Below are 27,055 nucleotides of genomic sequence, written 5' to 3' on the forward strand. Positions count from 1 at the left end.
TTCAGTGGTCTGCGGGTTAATGCCCCCTTCAGGTACAAATGTTTTTGTGACATTCAGAGCTCTCTGACACCATTTCTGGGCCCCCAAGATTTTCTAGACTTTAGGGGGTCTAGGATGCTTGTAAATCCCTTTTTTGGTCCTTCAAAGTTTTCTACATTTTTGCAGGCCTAAAATGCATTTTACGGCCTTTTTTGGGCTTCCAACATTTTCTGAACTTTCAGGGGTGTAGGATGCATTTTTTGTGCCAAACCTATTTTTGGGAATTTCAGTGGTCTAGGATGCGGGTTAATGCCCCTTTCAGGCTGCAAATGTTTTTGGCACATTCAGAGCTCTCTGACAGAGTTTTTGTCCACAAACATTTTCTGGACTTTAGGGGGTCTAGGATGCCTGTAAACCCCTTTTCTGGGCCTCCAAAGTTTTCTACATTTTTGCAGTCCTAAGATGCATTTGGCCTTTTTTGGGCTGCAAACATTTTCTGAACTTTCAGGGTGTAGGATGCATTTTTTGTGCCAAAAATTTTTTTGGGAATTTCAGTGATCTAGGATGTGGGTAAATGCCCCCTTCAGGCAGCAAATGTGTTTGTGACATTCAGAGCTCTATGACACAGTTTTTGGGCCACCAACATTTTCTGGACTTTAGGGGGTCTAGGATGCCTGTAAACCCCTTTTTTGGGCCTCTGAAGTTTTGTACATTTTTGCAGGGCTAAAATGCATTTTAAGGCCTTTTCTGGGCTGCCATCATATTCTGAACTTTCAGGGGTGTAGGATGCATTTTTCGTGCCAAAAATATTTTTGGGCATTTCAGTGGTCTATGATGCGGGTTAATACCCCCTTCAGGCTGCAAATGTTTTTGGGACATTCAGAGCTCTCTGAACAGTTTTTGGTTCACCAACCTTTTCTAGATTTTAGGGGGTCTAGGATGCCTGTAAACCCCTTTTTTGGGCCTCCAAAGTTTTCTACATTTTTGCAGGCCTAAAATGCATTTTAAGGCCTTTTTTGTGCTGCCAACATTTCCTGAACTTTCAGGGTGTAGGATGCATTTTTCGTGTCAAAAAATATTTTTGGGAATTGCAGTGATCTAGGATGTGGTTTACGGCCCTCTTCAGGTTGCAAATGTTTTTGTGACGTTCAGAGCTCTCTGACACAGTTTCTGGGCCACCAAGTCTTTCTGGACTTTAGGGGGTCTAGGATGCCTGTAAACCCTTTTTTTGGGCCTCCAAAGTTTTCTACATTTTTGCAGGCCTAAAATGCATGTTAAGGCCTTTTTTGGGCTTCCAACATTTTCTGAACTTTCAGGGGTGTAGGATGCATGTTTCGTGCCAAAAATATTTTTGGGAATTTCAGTGATCTAGGATGTGGGAAAATGCCCCCTTCAGTAAGCAAATGTTTTTGTGACATTCAGAGCTCTCTGACACATTTTTTGGTCCACCAATATTTTCTGTACTTTAGCAGGTCTAGGATGCCTGTAAACCCCTTTTTTGGGACTCCAAAGCTTTCTACATTTTTGCAGGCATAAAATGCAATTTAAGGCCTTTTTTTGGGCTGCCAACATTTTCTGAACTTTCAGGGGTGTAGGATGCATTTTTCGTGCCAAAAATATTTTTGGGAATTTCAGTGGTCTATGATGCGGGTTAATACCCCCTTCAGGCTGCAAATGTTTTGTGACATTCAGAGCTCTCTGACACAGTTTTTGGTTCACCAACCTTTTCTAGATTTTAGGGGGTCTAGGATGCCTGTAAACCCCTTTTTTGGGCCTCCAAAGTTTTCTACATTTTTGCAGGCCTAAAATGCATTTTAAGGCCTTTTTTGTGCTGCCAACATTTCCTGAACTTTCAGGGTGTAGGATGCATTTTTCGTGTCAAAAAATATTTTTGGGAATTGCAGTGATCTAGGATGTGGTTTACGGCCCTCTTCAGGTTGCAAATGTTTTTGTGACGTTCAGAGCTCTCTGACACAGTTTCTGGGCCACCAAGTCTTTCTGGACTTTAGGGGGTCTAGGATGCCTGTAAACCCTTTTTTTGGGCCTCCAAAGTTTTCTACATTTTTGCAGGCCTAAAATGCATGTTAAGGCCTTTTTTGGGCTTCCAACATTTTCTGAACTTTCAGGGGTGTAGGATGCATGTTTCGTGCCAAAAATATTTTTGGGAATTTCAGTGATCTAGGATGTGGGAAAATGCCCCCTTCAGGAAGCAAATGTTTTTGTGACATTCAGAGCTCTCTGACACATTTTTTGGTCCACCAATATTTTCTGTACTTTAGCAGGTCTAGGATGCCTGTAAACCCCTTTTTTGGGACTCCAAAGCTTTCTACATTTTTGCAGGCATAAAATGCAATTTAAGGCCTTTTTTTGGGCTGCCAACATTTTCTGAACTTTCAGGGGTGTAGGATGCATTTTTCGTGCCAAAAATATTTTTGGGAATTTCAGTGGTCTATGATGCGGGTTAATACCCCCTTCAGGCTGCAAATGTTTTGTGACATTCAGAGCTCTCTGACACAGTTTTTAGGCCACCAAGATTTTCTGGACTTTAGGGGGTCTAGGATGCCTGTAAATCCCTTTTTTGGTCCCTCAAAGTTTTCTAGGTTTTTGCAGGCCTAAAATACATCTAAGGCCTTTTTTGGGGTTCCAACATTTTCTGAACTTTCAGGGGTGTAGGATGCATTTTTCATGACAAAAATATTTTTGGGAATTTCAGTGGTCTTCAATGTGGGTTAATGCCCCCTTCAGGCTGCAAATGTTTTTGTGACATTCAGAGCTCTATGACAGAGTTTTTGGCCCACCAAGAGTTTCTGGACCTTAGGGGGTCTAGGATGCCTGTAAACCCCTTTTTTGGTCCTTCAAAGTTTTCTACATTTTTGCACGCCTAAGATGCATTTGAAGGCCTTTTTTGGGCTGCCATCATATTCTGAACTTTCAGGGGTGTAGGATGCATTTTTTATGCACAAAATATTTTTGGGAATTTCAGTGGTCTAGGATGCGGGTTAATGCCCCTTTAAGGCTGCAAATGTTTTTGGGACATTCAGAGCTCTCTGACACAGTTTTTGGGCCACCAAGATTTTCTGGACTTTATGGGGGCTAGGATGCCTGTAAATCCCTTTTTTGGTCCTTCAAAGTTTTCTACATTTTTGCAGGCCTAAAATGCATTTTAAGGCCTTTTTTGGGCTTCCAACATATTCTGAACTTTCAGGGGTGTACGATGCATTTTTTGTGCCAAAAATATTTTTGGGAATTTCAGTGGTCTAGGATGTGGGTTAATGCCCCTTTCAGGCTGCAAATGGTGTTGGGACATTCAGAGTTCGCTGACACCGTTTTTGGTACACCAACATTTTCTGGACTTTAGGGGGTCTAGGATGCCTGTAAACCCCTTTTTTGGGCCTCCAAAGTTTTCTACATTTTTGCAGGCCTAAAATGCATTTTAAGGCCTTTTTTGGGCTTCCAACATATTCTGTACTTTCAAGGTTGTAGGATGCATTTTTTGTGCCAAAAATATTTTTGGAAATATCAGTGGTCTAGGATGCGGGTTAATGCCCCTTTCAGGCTGCAAATGTTTTTGGGACATTCTGAGCTCTCTGACACAGATTTTGGTCCACAAACATTTTCTGGACTTTAGGGGGTCTTGGATGCCTGTAAACCCCTTTTCTGGGCCTCCAAATTTTTCTACATTTTTACAGTCCTCAGATGCATTTGGCCTTTTTTGGACTGCAAACATTTTCTGAACTTTCAGGGTGTAGGATGCATTTTTCGTGCCAAAAATATTTTTGGGAATTTCAGTGGTCTAGGATGCGGGTTAATGGCCCTTTTAGGCTGCAAATGTTTTTGGCACATTCAGAGCTCTCCGACACAGTTTTTGTCAACCAACATTTTCTGGACTTTAGCGGATTTAGGATGCCTGCAAACCCCTTTTTTGGGCCTCCAAAGTTTTCTACATTTTCGCAGGCATAAAATGCAATTGAAGGCCTTTTTTGGGCTGCCAACATTTTCTGAACTTTCAGGGATGTAGGATGCATTTTTCGTGCCAAAAATATTTTTGCGAATTTCAGTGGTCTAGGATGTGCGTTAATGCCCCTTTCAGGCTGCAAATGTTGTTGGGACATTCAGAGCTCGCTGACACCGTTTTTGGTACACGAACATTTTCTGGATTTTAGGGGGTCTAGGATGCCTGTAAACCCCTTTTTTGGGCCTCCAAAGTTTTCTACATTTTTGCAGGCCTAAGATGCATTTTAAGGCCTTTTTTGGCCTGCAAACATTTTCTGAACTTTCAGGGTGTAGGATGCATTTTTCGTGCCCAAAAATATTTTTGGGAATTTCAGTGATCTTGGATGTGGGTTAATGCCCCCTTAAGGCTGCAAATGTTTTTGTGAGATTCAGAGCTCTCTGACACAGTTTTTGGGCCACCAAGATTTTATGGACTTTAGGGGGTCTAGGATGCCTGCAAAACCCCTTTTTTGGGCCTCCAAAGTTTTCTACATTTTTGCAGGCCTAAGATGCATTTGAAGCACTTTTTTGGGCTGCTAACATATTCTGAACTTTCCGGGGTGCAGGATGCATTTTTCATGCACAACATTTTTTGGGAATTTCAGTGGTCTAGGATTCAGGTTAATGCCCCTTTCAGGCTGCAAATGTTTTTGGGACATTCAGAGCTCTCTGACAGTTTTTGGTCCACCAACATTTTCTGGATTTTATGGGGTCTAGAATGCCTGTAAATCCCTTTTTTGGTCCTTCAAAGTTTTCTACATTTTTGCAGGCCTCAAATGCATTTTAAGGCCTTTTTTGGGCTTCCAACATATTCCGAACTATCAAGGTTGTAGGATACATTTTTTGTGGCAAAAATATTTTTGGGAATTTCAGTGGTCTAGGATGCGGGTTAATGCCCCTTTCAGGCAAATGTTTTTAGGACATTCAGAGCTCTCTGACACAGTTTTTGGTCCACAAACATTTTCTGAACTTTAGGGGTCTAGGATGCCTGTAAACCCCTTTTCTGGGCCTCCAAAGTTTTCTACATTTTTGCAGTCCTAAGATGCATTTGGCCTTTTTTGGGCTGCAAACATTTTCTGAACTTTCAGGGTGTAGGATGCATTTTTTGTGCCAAAAATATTTTGGGGAATTTCAGTGGTCTAGGATGTGGGTAAATGCCCCCTTCAGGCAGCAAATGTGTTTGTGACATTCAGAGCTCTATGACACAGTTTTTGGGCCACCAACTTTTTCTGGACTTTAGGGGGTCTAGGATGCCTGTAAACCCCTTTTTTGGGCCTCTGAAGTTTTGTACATTTTTGCAGGCCTAAAATGCATTTTAAGGCCTTTTCTGGGCTGCCATCATATTCTGAACTTTCAGGGGTGTAGGATGCATTTTTCGTGCCAAAAATATTTTTGGGAATTTCAGTGGTCTATGATGCGGGTTAATGCCCCCTTCAGGCTGCAAATGTTTTTGGGACATTCAGAGCTCTCTGAACAGTTTTTGGTCCACCAACCTTTTCTAGACTTTAGGGGGTCTAGGATGCCTGTAAACCCCTTTTTTGGGCCTCCAAAGTTTTCTACATTTTTGCAGGCCTAAGATGCATTTTAAGGCTTTTTTGTGCTGCCAACATTTCCTGAACTTTCAGGGTGTAGGATGCATTTTTTGTGCCAAAAATATTTTTGGGAATTTCAGTGGGCTTCGATGTGGGTTAATGCCCCTTCAGGCTACAAATGTTTTTGTGACATTGAGAGCTCTATGACAGAGTTTTTGGGCCACCAAGAGTTTCTGGACTTTAGGGGTTCTAGGATGCCTGTAACCCCCTTTTCTGGGCCTCCAACGTTTTCTACATTTTTGCAGGCCTAAAATGCATGTTAAGGCCTTTTTTGGTCTTCCAACATTTTCTGAACTTTCAGGGGTGTAGGATGCATTTTTCGTGTCAAAAAATATTTTTGGGAATTGCAGTGATCTAGGATGTGGTTTACTGCCCTCTTCAGGTTGCAAATGTTTTTGTGACGTTCAGAGCTCTCTGACACAGTTTCTGGGCCACCAAGTCTTTCTGGACTTTAGGGGGTCTAGGATGCCTGTAACCCCCTTTTCTGGGCCTCCAACGTTTTCTACATTTTTGCAGGCCTAAAATGCATGTTAAGGCCTTTTTTGGGCTTCCAACATTTTCTGAACTTTCAGGGGTGTAGGATGCATGTTTCGTGCCAAAAATATTTTTGGGAATTTCAGTGATCTAGGATGTGGGAAAATGCCCCCTTCAGGAAGCAAATGTTTTTGTGACATTCAGAGCTCTCTGACACATTTTTTGGTCCACCAATATTTTCTGTACTTTAGCAGGTCTAGGATGCCTGTAAACCCCTTTTTTGGGACTCCAAAGCTTTCTACATTTTTGCAGGCATAAAATGCAATTTAAGGCCTTTTTTTGGGCTGCCAACATTTTCTGAACTTTCAGGGGTGTAGGATGCATTTTTCCTGCCAAAAATATCTTGGTGAATTTCAGTGATCTAGGATGTGGGAAAATGCCCCCTTCAGGCTGCAAATGTTTTTGTGACATTCAGAGCTCTCTGACACAGTTTTTGGGCCACCAAGATTTTCTGGACTTTAGGGGGTCTAGGATGCCTGTAAATCCCTTTTTTGGTCCCTCAAAGTTTTCTAGGTTTTTGCAGGCCTAAAATACATCTAAGGCCTTTTTTGGGGTTCCAACATTTTCTGAACTTTCAGGGGTGTAGGATGGCTGTTAACCCCCTTTTCTGGGCCTCCAAAGTTTTCTACATTTTTGCAGTCCTAAGATGCATTTGGCCTTTTTTGGGCTGCAAACATTTTCTAAACTTTCAGGGTGTACAATGCATTTTTAGTGCCAAAAAATATTTTTGTGAATTTCTGTGATCTTGGATGTGGGTTAATGCCCCCTTCAGGCTGCAAATGTTTTTGTGACATTCAGAGCTCTCTGACACAGTTTTTGGGCCACCAGATTTTATGGACTTTAGGGGGTCTAAAGTGCCTGTAAACCCCTTTTTTGGGCCTCCAAAGTTTGCAGGCCTAAGATGCATTTGAAGCCCTTTTTTTGGGCTGCTAACATATTCTGAACTTTCCGGGGTGCAGGATGCATTTTTCATGCACAACATTTTTTGGGAATTTCAGTGGTCTAGGATTCAGGTTAATGCCCCTTTCAGGCTGCAAATGTTTTTGGGACATTCAGAGCTCTCTGACAGTTTTTGGTCCACCAACATTTTCTGGATTTTATGGGGTCTAGAATGCCTGTAAATCCCTTTTTTGGTCCTTCAAAGTTTTCTACATTTTTGCAGGCCTCAAATGCATTTTAAGGTCTTTTTTGGGCTTCCAACATATTCCGAACTATCAAGGTTGTAGGATACATTTTTTGTGGCAAAAATATTTTAGGGAATTTCAGTGGTCTAGGATGCGGGTTAATGCCCCTTTCAGGCTGCAAATGTTTTTAGGACATTCAGAGCTCTCTGACACAGTTTTTGGTCCACAAACATTTTCTGGACTTTAGGGGTCTAGGATGCCTGTAAACCCCTTTTCTGGGCCTCCAAAGTTTTCTACATTTTTGCAGTCCTAAGATGCATTTGGCCTTTTTTGGGCTGCAAACATTTTCTGAACTTTCAGGGTGTAGGATGCATTTTTCGTGCCAAAATATTTTTGGGAATTTCAGTGGTCTAGGATGTGGGTTAATGGCCCTTTCAGGCTGCAAATGTTTTTGGGACATTCAGAGCTCTCCGACACAGTTTTTGGTCAACAAACATTTTCTGGACTTTAGCGGATCTAGGATGCCTGCAAACCCCTTTTTTGGGCCTCCAAAGTTTTCTACATTTTTGCAGGCATAAAATGCAATTGAAGGCCTTTTTTGGGCTGCCAACATTTTCTGAACTTTCAGGGATGTAGGATGCATTTTTCGTGCCAAAAATATTTTTGCGAATTTCAGTGGTCTAGGATGTGCGTTAATGCCCCTTTCAGGCTGCAAATGTTTTTGTGAGATTCAGAGCTCTCTGACACAGTTTTTGGGCCACCAAGATTTTATGGACTTTAGGGGGTCTAGGATGCCTGTAAACCCCTTTTTTGGGCCTCCAAAGTTTTCTACATTTTTGCAGGCCTAAGATGCATTTGAAGCACTTTTTTTGGGCTGCTAACATATTCTGAACTTTCCGGGGTGCAGGATGCATTTTTCATGCACAACATTTTTTGGGAATTTCAGTGGTCTAGGATGCAGGTTAATGCCCCTTTCAGGCTGCAAATGTTTTTGGGACATTCAGAGCGCTCTGACAGTTTTTGGTCCACCAACATTTTCTGGACTTTAGGGGGTCTAGGATGGCTATTAACCCCCTTTTCTGGGCCTCCAAAGTTTTCTACATTTTTGGAGTCCTAAGATGCATTTGGCCTTTTTTGGGCTGCAAACATTTTCTAAACTTTCAGGGTGTAGGATGCATTTTTCGTGCCAAAAAATATTTTTGGGAATTTCAGTGATCTTGGATGTGGGTTAATGCCCCCTTCAGGCTGCAAATGTTTTTGTGACATTCAGAGCTCTCTGACACAGTTTTTGGGCCACCAGATTTTATGGACTTTAGGGGGTCTAAGATGCCTGTAAACCCCTTTTTTGGGCCTCCAAAGTTTGCAGGCCTAAGATGCATTTGAAGCCCTTTTTTTGGGCTGCTAACATATTCTGAACTTTCCGGGGTGCAGGATGCATTTTTCATGCACAACATTTTTTGGGAATTTCAGTGGTCTAGGATTCAGGTTAATGCCCCTTTCAGGCTGCAAATGATTTTGGGACATTCAGAGCTCTCTGACAGTTTTTGGTCCACCAACATTTTCTGGATTTTATTGGGTCTAGAATGCCTGTAAATCCCTTTTTTGGTCCTTCAAAGTTTTCTACATTTTTGCAGGCCTAAAATGCATTTTAAGGCCTTTTTTGGGCTTCCAACATATTCCGAACTATCAAGGTTGTAGGATACATTTTTTGTGGCAAAAATATTTTTGGGAATTTCAGTGGTCTAGGATGCGGGTTAATGCCCCTTTCAGGCTGCAAATGTTTTTAGGACATTCAGAGCTCTCTGACACAGTTTTTGGTCCACAAACATTTTCTGAACTTTAGGGGTCTAGGATACCTGTAAACCCCTTTTCTGGGCCTCCAAAGTTTTCTACATTTTTGCAGTCCTAAGATGCATTTGGCCTTTTTTGGGCTGCAAACATTTTCTGAACTTTCAGGGTGTAGGATGCATTTTTTGTGCCAAAAATATTTTTGGGAATTTCAGTGATATAGGATGTGGGTAAATGCCCCCTTCAGGCAGCAAATGTGTTTGTGACATTCAGAGCTCTATGATACAGTTTTTGGGCCACCAACATTTTCTGGACTTTAGGGGGTCTAGGATGCCTGTAAACCCCTTTTTTGGGCCTCTGAAGTTTTGTACATTTTTGCAGGCCTAAAATGCATTTTAAGGCCTTTTCTGGGCTGCCATCATATTCTGAACTTTCAGGGGTGTAGGATGCATTTTTCGTGCCAAAAATATTTTTGGGAATTTCAGTGGTCTATTATGATGCGGGTTAATGCCCCCTTCAGGCTGCAAATGTTTTTGGGACATTCAGAGCTCTCTGAACAGTTTTTGGTCCACCAACCTTTTCTAGACTTTAGGGGGTCTAGGATGCCTGTAAACCCCCTTTTTGGGCCTCCAACGTTTTCTACATTTTTGCAGGCCTAAGATGCATTTTAAGGCCTTTTTTGTGCTGCCAACATTTCCTGAACTTTCAGGGTGTAGGATGCATTTTTCGTGCCAAAAATATTTTTGGGAATTTCAGTGGGCTTCGATGTGGGTTAATGCCCCTTCAGGCTACAAATGTTTTTGTGACATTGAGAGCTCTATGACAGAGTTTTTGGGCCACCAAGAGTTTCTGGACTTTAGGGGTTCTAGGATGCCTGTAAACCCCTTTTTTGGGCCTCCAACGTTTTCTACATTTTTGCAGGCCTAAAATGCATGTTAAGGCCTTTTTTGGTCTTCCAACATTTTCTGAACTTTCAGGGGTGTAGGATGCATGTTTCGTGCCAAAAATATTTTTGGGAATTTCAGTGATCTAGGATATTGGAAAATGCCCCCTTCAGGAAGCAAATGTTTTTGTGACATTCAGAGCTCTCTGACACATTTTTTGGTCCACCAATATTTTCTGTACTTTAGCAGGTCTAGGATGCCTGTAAACCCCTTTTTTGGGACTCCAAAGCTTTCTATATTTTTGCAGGCATAAAATGCAATTTAAGGCCTTTTTTTGGGCTGCCAACATTTTCTGAACTTTCAGGGGTGTAAAATGCATTTTTCCTGCCAAAAATATCTTGGTGAATTTCAGTGGTCTAGGATGTGGGTTAATGCCCCCTTCAGGCTGCAAATGTTTTTGTGACATTCAGAGCTCTCTGACACAGTTTTTGGGCCACCAAGATTTTCTGGACTTTAGGGGGTCTAGGATGCCTGTAAATCCCTTTTTTGGTCCCTCAAAGTTTTCTAGGTTTTTGCAGGCCTAAAATACATCTACGGCCTTTTTTGGGGTTCCAACATTTTCTGAACTTTCAGGGGTGTAGGATGCATTTTTCATGACAAAAATATTTTTGGGAATTTCAGTGGTCTTCAATGTGGGTTAATGCCCCCTTCAGGCTGCAAATGTTTTTGTGACATTCAGAGCTCTATGACAGAGTTTTTGGCCCACCAAGAGTTTCTGGACCTTAGGGGGTCTAGGATGCCTGTAAACCCCTTTTTTGGTCCTTCAAAGTTTTCTACATTTTTGCACGCCTAAGATGCATTTGAAGGCCTTTTTTGGGCTGCCATCATATTCTGAACTTTCAGGGGTGTAGGATGCATTTTTTATGCACAAAATATTTTTTGGAATTTCAGTGGTCTAGGATGCGGGTTAATGCCCCTTTAAGGCTGCAAATGTTTTTGGGACATTCAGAGCTCTCTGACACAGTTTTTGGGCCACCAAGATTTTCTGGACTTTATGGGGGCTAGGATGCCTGTAAATCCCTTTTTTGGTCCTTCAAAGTTTTCTACATTTTTGCAGGCCTAAAATGCATTTTAAGGCCTTTTTTGGGCTTCCAACATATTCTGAACTTTCAGGGGTGTACAATGCATTTTTTGTGCCAAAAATATTTTTGGGAATTTCAGTGGTCTAGGATGTGGGTTAATGCCCCTTTCAGGCTGCAAATGTTTTTGTGAGATTCAGAGCTCTCTAACACAGTTTTTGGGCCACCAAGATTTTATGGACTTTAGGGGGTCTAGGATGCCTGTAAACCCCTTTTTTGGGCCTCCAAAGTTTTCTACATTTTTGCAGGCCTAAGATGCATTTGAAGCACTTTTTTTGGGCTGCTAACATATTCTGAACTTTCCGGGGTGCAGGATGCATTTTTCATGCACAACATTTTTTGGGAATTTCAGTGGTCTAGGATGCAGGTTAATGCCCCTTTCAGGCTGCAAATGTTTTTGGGACATTCAGAGCGCTCTGACAGTTTTTGGTCCACCAACATTTTCTGGACTTTAGGGGGTCTAGGATGGCTGTTAACCCCCTTTTTTGGTCCTTCAAAGTTTTCTACATTTTTGCAGGCCTAAAATGCATTTTAAGGCCTTTTTTGGGCTTCCAACATATTCTGAACTTTCAGGGGTGTACAATGCATTTTTTGTGCCAAAAATATTTTTGGGAATTTCAGTGGTCTAGGATGTGGGTTAATGCCCCTTTCAGGCTGCAAATGTTTTTGTGACATTCAGAGCTCTCTGACACAGTTTTTGGGCCACCAGATTTTATGGACTTTAGGGGGTCTAAGATGCCTGTAAACCCCTTTTTTGGGCCTCCAAAGTTTGCAGGCCTAAGATGCATTTGAAGCCCTTTTTTTGGGCTGCTAACATATTCTGAACTTTCCGGGGTGCAGGATGCATTTTTCATGCACAACATTTTTTGGGAATTTCAGTGGTCTAGGATTCAGGTTAATGCCCCTTTCAGGCTGCAAATGTTTTTGGGACATTCAGAGCTCTCTGACAGTTTTTGGTCCACCAACATTTTCTGGATTTTATGGGGTCTAGAATTCCTGTAAATCCCTTTTTTGGTCCTTCAAAGTTTTCTACATTTTTGCAGGCCTAAAATGCATTTTAAGGCCTTTTTTGGGCTTCCAACATATTACGAACTATCAAGGTTGTAGGATACATTTTTTGTGGCAAAAATATCTTTGGGAATTTCAGTGGTCTAGGATGCGGGTCAATGCCCCTTTCAGACTGCAAATGTTTTTAGGACATTCAGAGCTCTCTGACACAGTTTTTGGTCCACAAACATTTTCTGGACTTTAGGGGTCTAGGATGCCTGTAAACCCCTTTTCTGGGCCTCCAAAGTTTTCTACATTTTTGCAGTCCTAAGATGCATTTGGCCTTTTTTGGGCTGCAAACATTTTCTGGACTTTCAGGGTGTAGGATGCATTTTTCGTGCCAAAAATATTTTTGGGAATTTCAGTGGTCTAGGATGTGGGTTAATGGCCCTTTCAGGCTGCAAATGTTTTTGGGACATTCAGAGCTCTCCGACACAGTTTTTGGTCAACAAACATTTTCTGGACTTTAGCGGATCTAGGATGCCTGCAAACCCCTTTTTTGGGCCTCCAAAGTTTTCTACATTTTTGCAGGCATAAAATGCAATTGAAGGCCTTTTTTGGGCTGCCAACATTTTCTGAACTTTCAGGGATGTAGGATGCATTTTTCGTGCCAAAAATATTTTTGGGAATTTCAGTGATCTTGAATTTGGGTTAATGCCCCCTTCAGGCTGCAAATGTTTTTGTGACATTCAGAGCTCTCTGACAGTTTTTGGTCCACGAACATTCTCTGGACTTTGGGGGGTCTAGGATGCCTGTAAACCATTTTGCTGGGCCTCCAAAGTTTTCTACATTTTTGCAGGCCTAAGATGCATTTGGCCTTTTTTGGGCTGCAAACATTTTCTGAACTTTCAGGGTGTACGATGCATTTATCGGAATTTCAGTGATCTAGGATGTGGGTAAATGCCCCCTTCAGGCTGCAAATGTTGTTGTGACATTCAGAGCTCTCTGACACAGTTTTTGGGCCACCAAGATTTTCTGGACTTTAGGGGGTCTAGGATGCCTGTAAACCCCTTTTTTGGTCCTTCAAAGTTTTCTACATTTTTGCACCCCTAAGATGCATTTGAAGGCCTTTTTTGGGCTGCCATCATATTCTGAACTTTCAGGGATCTAGGATGCATTTTTCATGCACAAAATATTTTTGGGAATTTCAGTGGTCTTCGATGTGGGTTAATGCCCCCTTCAGGCTGCAAATGTTTTTGTGACGTTCAGAGCTCTCTGACACAGTTTTTGGGAGACCAAGAGTTTGTGGACTTTAGGGGGTCTAGGATGCCTGTAAACCCCTTTTTTGGGCCTCAAATGTTTTCTACATTTTTGCAGGTCTAAAATGCATTTTAAGGACTTTTTTGGGCTGCCAACATTTTCTGAACTTTCAGGGGTGCAGGATGTATTCTTTGTGCCAAAAATATTTTTGGGAATTTCAGTGGTCTAGGATGCGGGTTAATGGCCTTCAGGCTGCAATTGTATTTGGGACATTCAGAGCTCTCTGACACAGTTTTTGGGCAACCAATATTTTCTGGACTTTAGCGGGTCTAGGATTCCTGCAAACCCCTTTTTTGGGCCTCCAAAGTTTTCTACATTTTTGCAGGCATAAAATGCAATTGAAGGCCTTTTTTGGGCTGCCAACATTTTCTGAACTTTGAGGTGTGTAGGATGCATTTTTCGTGCCCAAAATATTTTTGGGAATTTCAGTGGTCTAGGATGCGGGTTAATGCCCCTTTCAGGCTGCACATGTTTTTGGGACATTCAGAGCTCTCTGACAGTTTTTGGTCCACCAACATTTTCTGGACTTTAGGGGGTCTAGGATGCCTGTAAAGCCCTTTTTTGGGCCTCTGAAATTTTCTACATTTTTGCAGGCCTAAAATGCATTTTAAGGCCTTTTTTGGGATGTAAACATTTTTTGAACTTTCAGGGTGCAGGATGCATTTTTCGTGCCCAAAAATAATTTTGGGAATTTCAGTGATTTAGGATGTGGGTTATGCCCCCTTCAGGCTGCAAATGTTTTTGTGACGTTCAGAGCTCTATGACACAGTTTTTGGGCCACCAAGATTTTCCGGACTTTAGGGGGTCTAGGATGCCTGTAAACCCCTTTTTTGAGCCTCCAAAGTTTTCTACATTTTTGCAGACCTAAAATGCATTTTAAGGCCTTTTTTTGGGCTGCCAACATTTTCTGAACTTTCAGGGGTGTAGGATGCATTTTTCGTGCCAAAAATATTTTTGGGAATTTCAGTGGTCTAGGATGCGGGTTAATGGCCCTTTCAGGCTGCAAATGTTTTTGGGACATTCAGAGCTCTCTGACACAGTTTTTGGTCCACGAACATTTTCTGGACTTTTGGGGGTCTAGGATGCCTGTAAACCATTTTGTTGGGCCTCCAAAGTGTTCTACATTTTTACATGCCTACGATGCATTTGAAGGCCTTTTTTGGGCTGCCATCATATTCTGAACTTTCAGGGGTGTAAGATGCATTTTTCATGCACAAAATATTTTTTGGAATTTCAGTGGTCTAGGATACAGGTTAAACCCCCTTTCAGGCTACAACTGTTTTTGGGATATTCAGAGCTCTCTGACACAGTTTTTGGTCCACCAACATTTTCTGGACTATAGGGGGTCTAGGATGTGTATAAACCCCTTGTTTGGGCCTCTGAAGTTTTGTACATTTTTGCAGGCCTAAAATGCATTTTAAGGCCTTTTTTGGGCTGCCATCATATTCTGAACTTTCAGGGGTGTAGGATGCATTTTTCATGCACAAAATAGTTTTTGGAATTTCAGTGGTCTAGGATACAGGTTAAACCCCCTTTCAGGCTGCAACTGTTTTTGGGATATTCAGAGCTCTCTGACACAGTTTTTGGTCCACCAAGATTTTCTGGAATATTAGGGGGTCTAGGATGCCTGTAAAACCCTTTTTTGGGCCTCCAAAGTTTTCCACATTTTTGAAGGCCTAAAATGCATTTGAAGGCCTTTTTGGGCTGCTAACATATTCTGAACTTTCAGGGGTGCAGGATGCATTTTTCTTTCACAACATTTTTGGGGAATTTCAGTGGTCTAGGATGCAGGTTAATGCCCCTTTCAGGCTGCAACTGTTTTTGGGATATTCAGAGCTCTCTGACACAGTTTTTGGTCCACCAAGATTTTCTGGACTTTTAGGGGGTCTAGGATGCCTGTAAACCCCTTTTTTGGGCCTCCAAAGTTTTCTACATTTTTGCAGGCCTAAGATGAATTCTAAGGCCTTTTTTGTGCTGCCAACATTTCCTGAACTTTCAGGGTGTAGGATGCATTTTTCGTGCCAAAAATACTTTTGGGAATTTCAGTGGTCTTCGATGTGTGTTAATGCCCCTTCAGGCTACAAATGTTTTTGTGACATTCAGAGCTCTATGACACAGTTTTTGGGCCAATAATATTTTCTGGACTTTAGCGGGCCTAGGATGCCTGTAACCCCTTTTTTGGGCCTCCAAAGTTTTCTACATTTTTGCAGGCATAAAATGCAATTGAAGGCCTTTTTTGGGCTGCCAACATTTTCTGAACTTTGAGGGGTGTAGGATGCATTTTCCGTGCCAAAAATATTTTTGGGAATTTCAGTGGTCTAGGATGCGGGTTAATGCCCCTTTCAGGCTGCAAATGTTGTTGGGACATTCAGAGCTCGCTGACACCGTTTTTGGTACACCAACATTTTCTGGATTTTAAGGGGTCTAGGATGCCTGTAAACCCCTTTTTTGGGCCTCCAAAGTTTTCTACATTTTTATAGGCCTAAGATGCATTTTAAGGCCTTATTTGGGCTGCCATCATATTCTGAACTTTCAGGAGTGTAGGATGCATTTTTCATGCACAAAATATTTTTCGGAATTTCAATGGTCTAGTATGCAGGTTAAACCCCCTTTCAGGCTGCAACTGTTTTTGGGGCATTCCGAGCTCGCTGACACAGATTTTGGGCCACCAACATTTTCTGGATTTTAGGGGGTCTAGGATGCCTGTAAATCCCTTTTTTGGGCCTCCAACGTTTTCTAAATGTTTGCAGGCCTAAGATGAATTTTAAGGCCTTTTTTGTACTGCCAACATTTCCTGAACTTTCAGGGGTGTAGGATGCATTTTTCGTGCCCAAAAATATTTTTGGGAATTTCAGTGATCTAGGATGTGGGTTACTGCCCCCTTCACGTTGCAAATGTTTTTGTGACGTTCAGAGCTCTCTGACACAGTTTTTGGGCCACCAAGATTTTCTGGACTTTAGGGGTTCTAGGATTTCTGTAAACCCCTTTTTTAGGCCTCCAAAGTTTTCTACATTTTTGCAGGCCTAAAATGCATTTTAAGGCCTTTTTTGGGCTGCCAACATTTTTTGAACTTTCAGGGGTGTAGGATGCATTTTTCGTGCCAAAAATATTTTTGGGAATTTCAGTGGTCTGCGGGTTAATGCCCCCTTCAGGCTACAAATGTTTTTGTGACATTCAGAGCTCTCTGACACCGTTTTTGGGTCACCAAGATTTTCTAGACTTTAGCGGGTCTAGGATGCCTCTAAATCCCTTTTTTGGTCCTTCAAAGTTTTCTACATTTTTGAAGGCCTAAAATGCATTTTAAGGCCTTTTTTGGGCTTCCAACATTTTCTGAACTTTCAGGGGCGTAGGATGCATTTTTTGTGCCAAACATATTTTTGGGAATTTCAGTGGTCTAGGATGTGGGTTAATGCCCCTTTCAGGCTGCAAATGTATTTGGGACATTCAGAGCTCTCTGACACAGATTTTGGCCCACCAACATTTTCTGGACTTTAGGGGGTCTAGGATGCCTCTAAACCCCTTTTTTCCACCTCCAAAGTTTTCAACATTTTTGCAGGCCTAAGATGCACTTTAAGGCCTTTTTTGGCTACTAACATATTCTGAGCTTAAGGGGTGAGGATGCATTTTTCGTGCCAAAATTATTTTTGGGAATGTCAGTGGTCTAGGATGCGGGTTAATGCCCCTTTGAGGCTGCAAATGTTTTTGGGACATTCAGAGCTCTCTGACACAGATTTTGGCCCACCAACATTTTCTGGACTTTAGGGGGTCTAGGATGCCTGTAAACCCCTTTTTTCCACCTCCAAAGTTTTCAACATTTTTGCAGGCGTAAAATGCAATTTAAGGCCTTTTTTGGGCTGCTAACATATTCTGAGCCTTAGGGGTGTAGGATGCATTTTTCGTGCCAAAAATATTTTTGGGAATTTCAGTGGTCTAGGATGCGGGTTAATGCCCCTTTCAGGCTGCAAATGTTTTTGGCAATTCAGGGCTCTCTGACACCATTTTTGAGCCACAATCATTTTCTGGACTTTAGGGGGTCTAGGATGCCTGTACCCCCTTTTTTGGGCCTCCAAAGTTTTCAACATTTTTGCAGGCCTAAAATGCATTTTAAGGCCTTTTTTGGGCTGCTAACATATTCTGAGCTTCAGGGGTATAGGTTGCATTTTTCATGGCAAAAATATTTTTGGGAATTTCAGTGGTCTAGGGTGCTGGTTAATGCCCCTTTCAGGCTGCAAATGTTTTTGGGACATTCAGGGCTCTCTGACACCATTTTTGGGCCACCAACATTTTCTGGACTTTAGGGGGTCTAGGATGCCTGTAAACCCCTTATTTGGTCCTTCAAAGTTTTCAACATTTTTGCAGGCCTAAAATGCATTTTAAGGCCTTTTTTTGGGCTGCTAACATATTCCTAGCTTTCAGGGGTGAAGTATGCATTTTTAGTGCCAAAAATATTTTTGGGAATTTCAGTGGTCTAGGATGCGGGTTAATGCCCCTTTGAGGCTGCAAATGTTTTTGGGACATTCAGGGCTCTCTGACACCATTTTTGGGCCATCAACATTTTCTGGACTTTAGGGGGTCTAGGATGCCTCTATTCCCCTTTTTTCCACCTCCAAAGTTTTCAACATTTTTTCAAGCCTAAGATGCACTTTAAGGCATTTTTGGGCTGCTAACATTTTCAGAACTTTCAGGGGTGTAGTATGCATTTTTTGTGCCAAAAATATTTTTGGGAATTTCAGTGGTCTAGGATGCGGGTTAATGCCTCTTTGAGGCTGCAAATGTTTTTGGGACATTCAGGGCTCTCTGACACCATTTTTGGGCCACCAACATTTTCTGGACTTTAGGGAGTCTAGGATGCCTGTAAACCCCTTATTTGGTCCTTCAAAGTTTTCAACATTTTTGCAGGCCTAAAATGCATTTTAAGGCCTTTTTTTGGGCTGCTAACATATTCTGAGCTTTCAGGGGTGTAGTATGCATTTTTAGTGCCAAAAATATTTTTGGGAATTTCAGTGGTCTACGATGCGGGTTAATGCCCCTTTGAGGCTGCAAATGTTTTTGGGACATTCAGGGCTCTCTGACACCATTTTTGGGCCACCAACATTTTCTGGACTTTAGGGGGTCTAGGATGCCTCTAAACCCCTTTTTTCCACCTCCAAAGTTTTCAACATTTTTGCAAGCCTAAGATGCACTTTAAGGCATTTTTGGGCTGCTAACATTTTCAGAACTTTCAGGGGTGTAGTATGCATTTTTTGTGCCAAAAATATTTTTGGGAATTTCAGTGGTCTAGGATGCGGGTTAATGCCCCTTTGAGGCTGCAAATGTTTTTGGGACATTCAGGGCTCTCTGACACCATTTTTGGGCAACCAACATTTTCTGGACCTTAGGGGGTCTAGGATGCCTGTATTGCCGCCCTTTTTTGGTCCTTCAAAGTTTTCAACATTTTTGTAGGCTTAAGATGCATTTTAAGTCCTTTTTTTGAGATGCCAACATTTTCTGATCTTTCAGGGTTGTAGGGTGCATTTTTTGTGCCAAAAATATTTTGGGGAATTTCAGTGGTCTAGGATGCGACTTAATGCCCCTTTCAGGCTGCAAATCTGTTTGGGACATTCAGAGCTCTCTGACACTGTTTTTGGGCCACCAACATTTTCTGGACTTTAGGTGGTCTAGGATGCCTGTAAACCCCTTTTTTGGGACTCCAAAGTTTTCAACATTTTTGCAGGCGTAAAATGCATTTTAAGGCCTTTTTTGGGCTGCTAACATATTCTGAGCCTTAGGGGTATAGGATGCATTTTTCGTGCAAAAAATATTTTTGGGAATTTCAGTGGTCTAGGATGCGGCTTAATGCCCCTTTCAGGCTGCAAATCTGTTTGGGACATTCAGAGCTCTCTGACACCGATTATGGCCCACCAACATTTTCTGGACTTTAGGGGGTCTGTGATGCCTGTAAACCCCTTTTTTCGGCCTCCAAAGGTTTCAACATATTTGCAGGCCTAAAATGCATTTTAAGGCCTTTTCTGGGCTGCTAACATATTCTGAGCTTTCAGGGGTGTAGGATACATTTTTCGTGCCAAAAATATTTTTGGGAATTTCAGTGGTCTAGGATGCGGGTTAATGCCCCTTTCAGGCTGCAAATGTTTTTGGCAATTCAGGGCTCTCTGACACCATTTTTGAGCCACAATCATTTTCTGGACTTTAGGGGGTCTAGGATGCCTGTACCCCCTTTTTTGGGCCTCCAAAGTTTTCAACATTTTTGCAGGCCTAAAATGCATTTTAAGGCCTTTTTTGGGCTGCTAACATATTCTGAGCTTCAGGGGTATAGGTTGCATTTTTCATGCCAAAAATATTTTTGGGAATTTCAGTGGTCTAGGATGCGGGTTAATGCCCCTTTCAGGCTGCAAATGTTTTTGGCAATTCAGGGCTCTCTGACACCATTTTTGAGCCACAATCATTTTCGGGACTTTAGGGGGTCTAGGATGCCTGTACCCCCTTTTTTGGGCCTCCAAAGTTTTCAACATTTTTGCAGGCCTAAAATGCATTTTAAGGCCTTTTTTGGGCTGCTAACATATTCTGAGATTCAGGGGTATAGGGTGCATTTTTCATGCCAAAAATATTTTTGGGAATTTCAGTGGTCTAGGATGCGGGTTAATGCCCCTTTCAGGCTGCAAATGTTTTTGGGACATTCAGGGCTCTCTGACACCATTTTTGGGCCACCAACATTTTCTGGACTTCAGGGGGTCTAGGATGCCTGTAAACCCCTTATTTGGTCCTTCAAAGTTTTCAACATTTTTGCAAGCCTAAGATGCACTTTAAGGCATTTTTGGGCTGCTAACATTTTCAGAACTTTCAGGGGTGTAGTATGCATTTTTTGTGCCAAAAATATTTTTGGGAATTTCAGTGGTCTAGGATGCGGGTTAATGCCCCTTTGAGGCTGCAAATGTTTTTGGGACATTCAGGGCTCTCTGACACCATTTTTGGGCAACCAACATTTTCTGGACCTTAGGGGGTCTAGGATGCCTGTATTGCCCTTTTTGGTCCTTCAAAGTTTTCAACATTTTTGTAGGCTTAAGATGCATTTTAAGTCCTTTTTTTGAGATGCCAACATTTTCTGAACTTTCAGGGTTGTAGGGTGCATTTTTAGTGCCAAAAATATTTTTGGGAATTTCAGTGGTCTAGGATGCGGGTTAATGCCCCTTTGAGGCTGCAAATGTTTTTGGGACATTCAGAGCTCTCTGACACCGATTTTGGTCCACCAACATTTTCTGGACTTTAGGGGGTCTAGGATGCCTGTAAACCCCTTTTTTGGGACTCCAAAGTTTTCAACATTTTTGCAGGCCTAAAATGCACTTTAAGGCATTTTTGGGCTGCTAACATTTTCAGAACTTTCAGAGGTGTAGTATGCATTTTTTGTGCCAAAAATATTTTTGGGAATTTCAGTGGTCTACGATGCGGGTTAATGCCCCTTTGAGGCTGCAAATGTTTTTGGGACATTCAGGGCTCTCTGACACCATTTTTGTGCCACCAACATTTTCTGGACTTTAGGGGGTCTAGGATGCCTCTAAACCCCTTTTTTCCACCTCCAAAGTTTTCAACATTTTTGCAAGCCTAAGATGCACTTTAAGGCATTTTTGGGCTGCTAACATTTTCAGAACTTTCAGGGGTGTAGTATGCATTTTTTGTGCCAAAAATATTTTTGGGCATTTCAGTGGTCTAGGATGCGGGTTAATGCCCCTTTGAGGCTGCAAATGTTTTTGGGACATTCAGGGCTCTCTGACACCATTTTTGGGCAACCAACATTTTCTGGACCTTAGGGGGTCTAGGATGCCTGTATTGCCCTTTTTTGGTCCTTCAAAGTTTTCAACATTTTTGCAGGCGTAAAATGCATTTTAAGGCCTTTTTTGGGCTGCTAACATATTCTGAGCCTTAGGGGTATAGGATGCATTTTTCGTGCAAAAAATATTTTTGGGAATTTCAGTGGTCTAGGATGCGGGTTAATGCCCCTTTCAGGCTGCAAATGTTTTTGGGACATTCAGAGCTCTCTGGCACAGATTTTGGCCCACCAACATTTTCTGGACTTTAGGGGGTCTAGGATGCCTCTAAAGCCCTTTTTTCCACCTCGAAAGTTTTCTCCATTTTTGCAGGCCTAAGATGCACTTTAAGGCATTTTTGGGCTGCTAACATTTTCAAAACTTTCAGGGGTGTAGTATGCATTTTTTGTGCTAAAAATATTTTGGGGAATTTAAGTGGTCTAGGATGCAGGTTAATGCCCCTTTCAGGCTCCAAATGTTTTTGGGACATTCAGGGCTCTCTGACACCATTTTTGGGCCACCAACATTTTCTGGACTTTAGGGGGTCTAGGATGCCTGTAAACCCCTTTTTTCGGCCTCCAAAGGTTTCAACATTTTTGCAGGCCTAAAATGCATTTTAAGGCCTTTTTGGGGCTGCTAACATATTCTGAGCCTTAGGGGTGTAGGATGCATTTTTCGTGCAAAAAAATATTTTTGGGAATTTCAGTGGTCTAGGATGCGGGTTAATGCCCCTTTCAGGCTGCAAATGTTTTTGGGAATTCAGGGCTCTCTGACACCATTTTTGAGCCACAGTCATTTTCTGGACTTTAGGGGGTCTAGGATGCCTGTACCCTCTTTTTTGGGCCTCCAAAGTTTTCAACATTTTTGCAGACCTAAAATGCATTTTAAGGCCTTTTTTGGGCTGCTAACATATTCTGAGCTTCAGGGGTATAATTTGCATTTTTCATGCCAAAAATATTTTGGGGAATTTCAGTGGTCTAGGATGCGGCTTAATGCCCCTTTCAGGCTGCAAATGTATTTGGGACATTCAGAGCTCTCTGACACAGATTTTGGCACACCAACATTTTCTGGACTTTAGGGGGTCTAGGATGCATGTAAAACCCCTTTTTTCGGCCTCCAAAGTTTTCAACATTTTTGCAGGCCTAAAATGCATTTTAAGGCCTTTTTTGGGCTGCTAACCTATCCTGAGCTTTCAGAGGTGTAGGATGCATTTTTCGTGCCGAAAATATTTTTGGGAATTTCAGTGGTCTAGGATGCGGGTTAATGCCTGTTTCACTCTGCAAATGTTTTTGGGACATTCAGGGCTGTCTGACACAATTTTTGGGCCACCAACATCTTCTGGACTTTAGGGGGTCTAGGATGCCTGTAAACCCCTTTTTTGGTCCTTCAAAGTTTTCAACATTTTTGCAGGCCTAAAATGCATGTTAAGGCCTTTTTTGGGCTGTTAACATATTCTGAGCTTCAGGTATGTAGGATGCATTTTTCGTGCCAAAAATATTTTTGGGAATTTCAGTGGTCTAGGATGCGGGTTAATGCCCCTTTCAGGCTGCAAATGTTTTTGGGACATTCAGGGCTCTCTGACACCATTTTTGGGCCACCAACATTTTCTGGACTTTATGGGGTCTAGGATGCCTGTAAACCCCTTTTTTGGTCCTTCAAAGTTGTCAACATTTTTGCAGGCCTAAAATGCATGTTAAGGCCTTTTTTGGGCTGCTAACATATTCTGAGCTCTAGGGGTGTAGGATGCATTTTTCGTGTCAAAAATATTTTTGGGAATTTCAGTGGTCTAGGATGCGGGTTAATGCCCCTTTCAGGCTCACAATGTTTTTGGGACATTCAGAGCTCTCTGACACAGATTTTGGCCCACCAACATTTTCTGGTCTTTAGGGGGTCTAGGATGCCTCTAAAGCCCTTTTTTCCACCTCGAAAGTTTTCTCCATTTTTGCAGGCCTAAGATGCACTTTAAGGCATTTCTGGGCTGCTAACATTTTCAGAACTTTCAGGGGTGTAGTATGCATTTTTTGTGCTAAAAATATTTTTGGGAATTTCAGTGGTCTAGGATGCAGGTTAATGCCCCTTTCAGGCTCCAAGTGTTTTTGGGACATTCAGGGCTCTCTGACACCATTTTTGGGCCACCAACATTTTCTGGACTTTAGGGGGTCTAGGATGCCTGTAAACCCCCTTTTTCGGCCTCCAAAGTTTTCAACATTTTTGCAGGCCTAAAATGCATTTTAAGGCCTTTTCTGGGCTGCTAACATATTCTGAGCTTTCAGGGGTGTACGATGCATTTTTCATGCCAAAAATATTTTGGGGAATTTCAGTGGTCTAGGATGCGGCTTAATGCCCCTTTCAGGCTGCAAATGTTTTTGGGACATTCAGAGCTCTCTGACACCGATTTTGGCCCACCAACATTTTCTGGACTTTAGGGGGTCTAGGATGCCTGTAAACCCCTTTTTTCGGCCTCCAAAGGTTTCAACATTTTTGCAGGCCTAAAATGCATTTTAAGGCCATTTGGGGGCTGCTAACATATTCTGAGCCTTAGGGGTGTAGGATGCATTTTTCGTGCAAAAAATATTTTTGGGAATTTCAGTGGTCTAGGATGCGGGTTAATGCCCCTTTCAGGCTGCAAATGTTTTTGGGAATTCAGGGCTCTCTGACACCATTTTTGAGCCACAATCATTTTCTGGACTTTAGGGGGTCTAGGATGCCTGTACCCTCTTTTTTGGGCCTCCAAAGTTTTCAACATTTTTGCAGACCTAAAATGCATTTTAAGGCCTTTTTTGGGCTGCTAACATATTCTGAGCTTCAGGGGTATAATTTGCATTTTTCATGCCAAAAATATTTTGGGGAATTTCAGTGGTCTAGGATGCGGCTTAATGCCCCTTTCAGGCTGCAAATGTATTTGGGACATTCCGGGCTCTCTGTCACAATTTTTGGGCCACCAACATCTTCTGGACTTTAGGGGGTCTAGGATGCCTGTAAACCCCTTTTTTGGTCATTCAAAGTTTTCAACATTTTTGCAGGCCTAAAATGCATGTTAATGCCTTTTTTGGGCTGCTAACATATTCTGATCTTCAGGGGTGTAGGATGCATTTTTCGTGCCAAACATACTTTTGGGAATTTCAGTGGTCTAGGATGCGGGTTAATGCCCCTTTCAGGCTGCAAATGTTTGTGGGACATTCAGGGCTCTCTGACACCATTTTTGGGCCACCAACATTTTCTGGGCTTTAGGGGGTCTAGGATGCCTGTAAACCCCTTTTTTGGTCCTTCAAAGTTTTCAACATTTTTGCAGGCCTAAAATGCATTTTAAGGCATTTTTTGGGCTGCTAACATATTCTGAGCTTTCAGGGGTGTAGGATGCATTTTTCATGCCAAAAATATTTTTGGAATTTCAGTGGTCTAGGATGCGGGTTAGCCCCTTTCAGGCTGCAAATATTTTTGGGACAATCAGGGCTCTCTGACACCATTTTTGGATCACCAACATTTTCTGGACTTTAGGGGGTCTAGGATGCCTGTAAACCCCTTTTTTGGACCTTCAAAGTTTTCAACATTTCTGCAGGCCTAAGAAGCATTTTAAGTCTTTTTTTTGAACTGCCAACATTTTCTGATCTTTCAGGGTTGTAGGATGCATTTTTTGTGCCAAAAATATTTTGGGGAATTTCAGTGGTCTAGGATGCGACTGAAAGCCCCTTTCAGGCTACAAATATGTTTGGGGGCATTCAGAGCTCTCTGACACTGTTTTTGGGCCACCAACATTTTCTGGACTTTAGGGGGCCTAGGATGCCTGTACCCCCTTTTTTGGGCCTCCAAAGTTTTCAACATTTTTGAAGGCCTAAAATGCATTTTAAGGCCTTTTTTGGGCTGCTAACATATTCTGAGCTTCAGGGGTATAGGTTGCATTTTTCATGCCAAAAATATTTTTGGGAATTTCAGTGGTCTAGAATGCGGGTTAATGCCTGTTTCACTCTGCAAATGTTTTTGGGACATTCAGGGCTCTCTGACACAATTTTCGGGCCACCAACATTTTCTGGACTTTAGGGGGTCTAGGATGCCTGTAAACCCCTTTTTTGGTCCTTCAAAGTTTTCAACATTTTTGCAGGCCTAAAATGCATTTTAAGGCCTTTTTTGGGCTGCTAACATATTCTGAGCTTAAGGGGTGAGGATGCATTTTTCGTGCCAAAAATATTTTTGGGAATTTCAGTGGTCTAGGATGCGGGTTAATGCCCCTTTCAGGCTGCAAATGTTTTTGGGACATTCAGGGCTCTCTGACACCATTTTTGGGCCACCAACATTTTCTGGACTTTAGGGGCTCTAGGATGTCTGTAAACCCCTTTTTTGGTCCTTCAAAGTTGTCAACATTTTTGCAGGCCTAAAATGCATGTTAAGGCCTTTTTTGGGCTGCTAACATATTCTGAGCTCTAGGGGTGTAGGATGCATTTTTCGTGCCAAAAATATTTTTGGGAATTTCAGTGGTCTAGGATGCGGGTTAATGCCCCTTTCAGGCTCTCAATGTTTTTGGGACATTCAGAGCTCTCTGACACCATTTTTGGGCCACCAACATTTTCTGGACTTTAGGGGGTCTAGGATGCCTCTAAAGCCCTTTTTTCCACCTCGAAAGTTTTCTCCATTTTTGCAGGCCTAAGATGCACTTTAAGGCATTTCTGGGCTGCTAACATTTTCAGAACTTTCAGGGGTGTAGTATGCATTTTTTGTGCTAAAAATATTTTTGGGAATTTCAGTGTTCTAGGATGCAGGTTAATGCCCCTTTCAGGCTCCAAATGTTTTTGGGACATTCAGGGCTCTCTGACACCATTTTTGGGCCACCAACATTTTCTGGACTTTAGGGGGTCTAGGATGCCTGTAAATCCCCTTTTTCGGCCTCCAAAGTTTTCAACATTTTTGCAGGCCTAAAATGCATTTTAAGGCCTTTTCTGGGCTGCTAACATATTCTGAGCTTTCAGGGGTGTAGGATGCATTTTTCATGCCAAAATTATTTTGGGGAATTTCAGTGGTCTAGGATGCGGCTTAATGCCCCTTTCAGGCTGCAAATGTTTTTGGGACATTCAGAGCTCTCTGACACCGATTTTGGCCCACCAACATTTTCTGGACTTTAGGGGGTCTAGGATGCCTGTAAACCCCTTTTTTCGGCCTCTAAAGGTTTCAACATTTTTGCAGGCCTAAAATGCATTTTAAGGCCTTTTTTGGGCTGCTAACTTATTCTGAGCTTCAGGGGTGTAGGATGCATTTTTCGTGCCAAAAATATTTTTGGGAATTTCAGTGGTCTAGGATGCGGGTTAATGCCCCTTTCAGGCTGCAAATGTTTTTGGGACATTCAGGGCTCTCTGACACCATTTTTGGGCCACCAACATTTTCTGGACTTTAGGGGGTCTAGGATGTCTGTAAACCCCTTTTTTGGTCCTTCAAAGTTGTCAACATTTTTGCAGGCCTAAAATGCATTTTAAGGCCTTTTTTGGGCTGCTAACATATTCTGAGCTCTAGGGGTGTAGGATGCATTTTTCGTGCCAAAAATATTTTTGGGAATTTCAGTGGTCTAGGATGCGGGTTAATGCCCCTTTCAGGCTCACAATGTTTTTGGGACATTCAGAGCTCTCTGACACAGATTTTGGCCAACCAACATTTTCTGGACTTTAGGGGGTCTAGGATGCCTCTAAAGCCCTTTTTTCCACCTCGAAAGTTTTCTCCATTTTTGCAGGCCTAAGATGCACTTTAAGGCATTTCTGGGCTGCTAACATACTCTGAGCTTTCAGGGGTGTAGGATGCATTTTTCATGCCAAAATTATTTTGGGGAATTTCAGTGGTCTAGGATGCGGCTTAATGCCCCTTTCAGGCTGCAAATGTTTTTGGGACATTCAGAGCTCTCTGACACTGATTTTGGCCCACCAACATTTTCTGGAC

The sequence above is a fragment of the Ambystoma mexicanum genome, chromosome 7p, assembly GCF_040938575.1.
Source record: "Ambystoma mexicanum isolate Mex_15411 chromosome 7p, UKY_AmexF1_1, whole genome shotgun sequence".
Lineage (NCBI taxonomy): Eukaryota > Metazoa > Chordata > Amphibia > Caudata > Ambystomatidae > Ambystoma > Ambystoma mexicanum.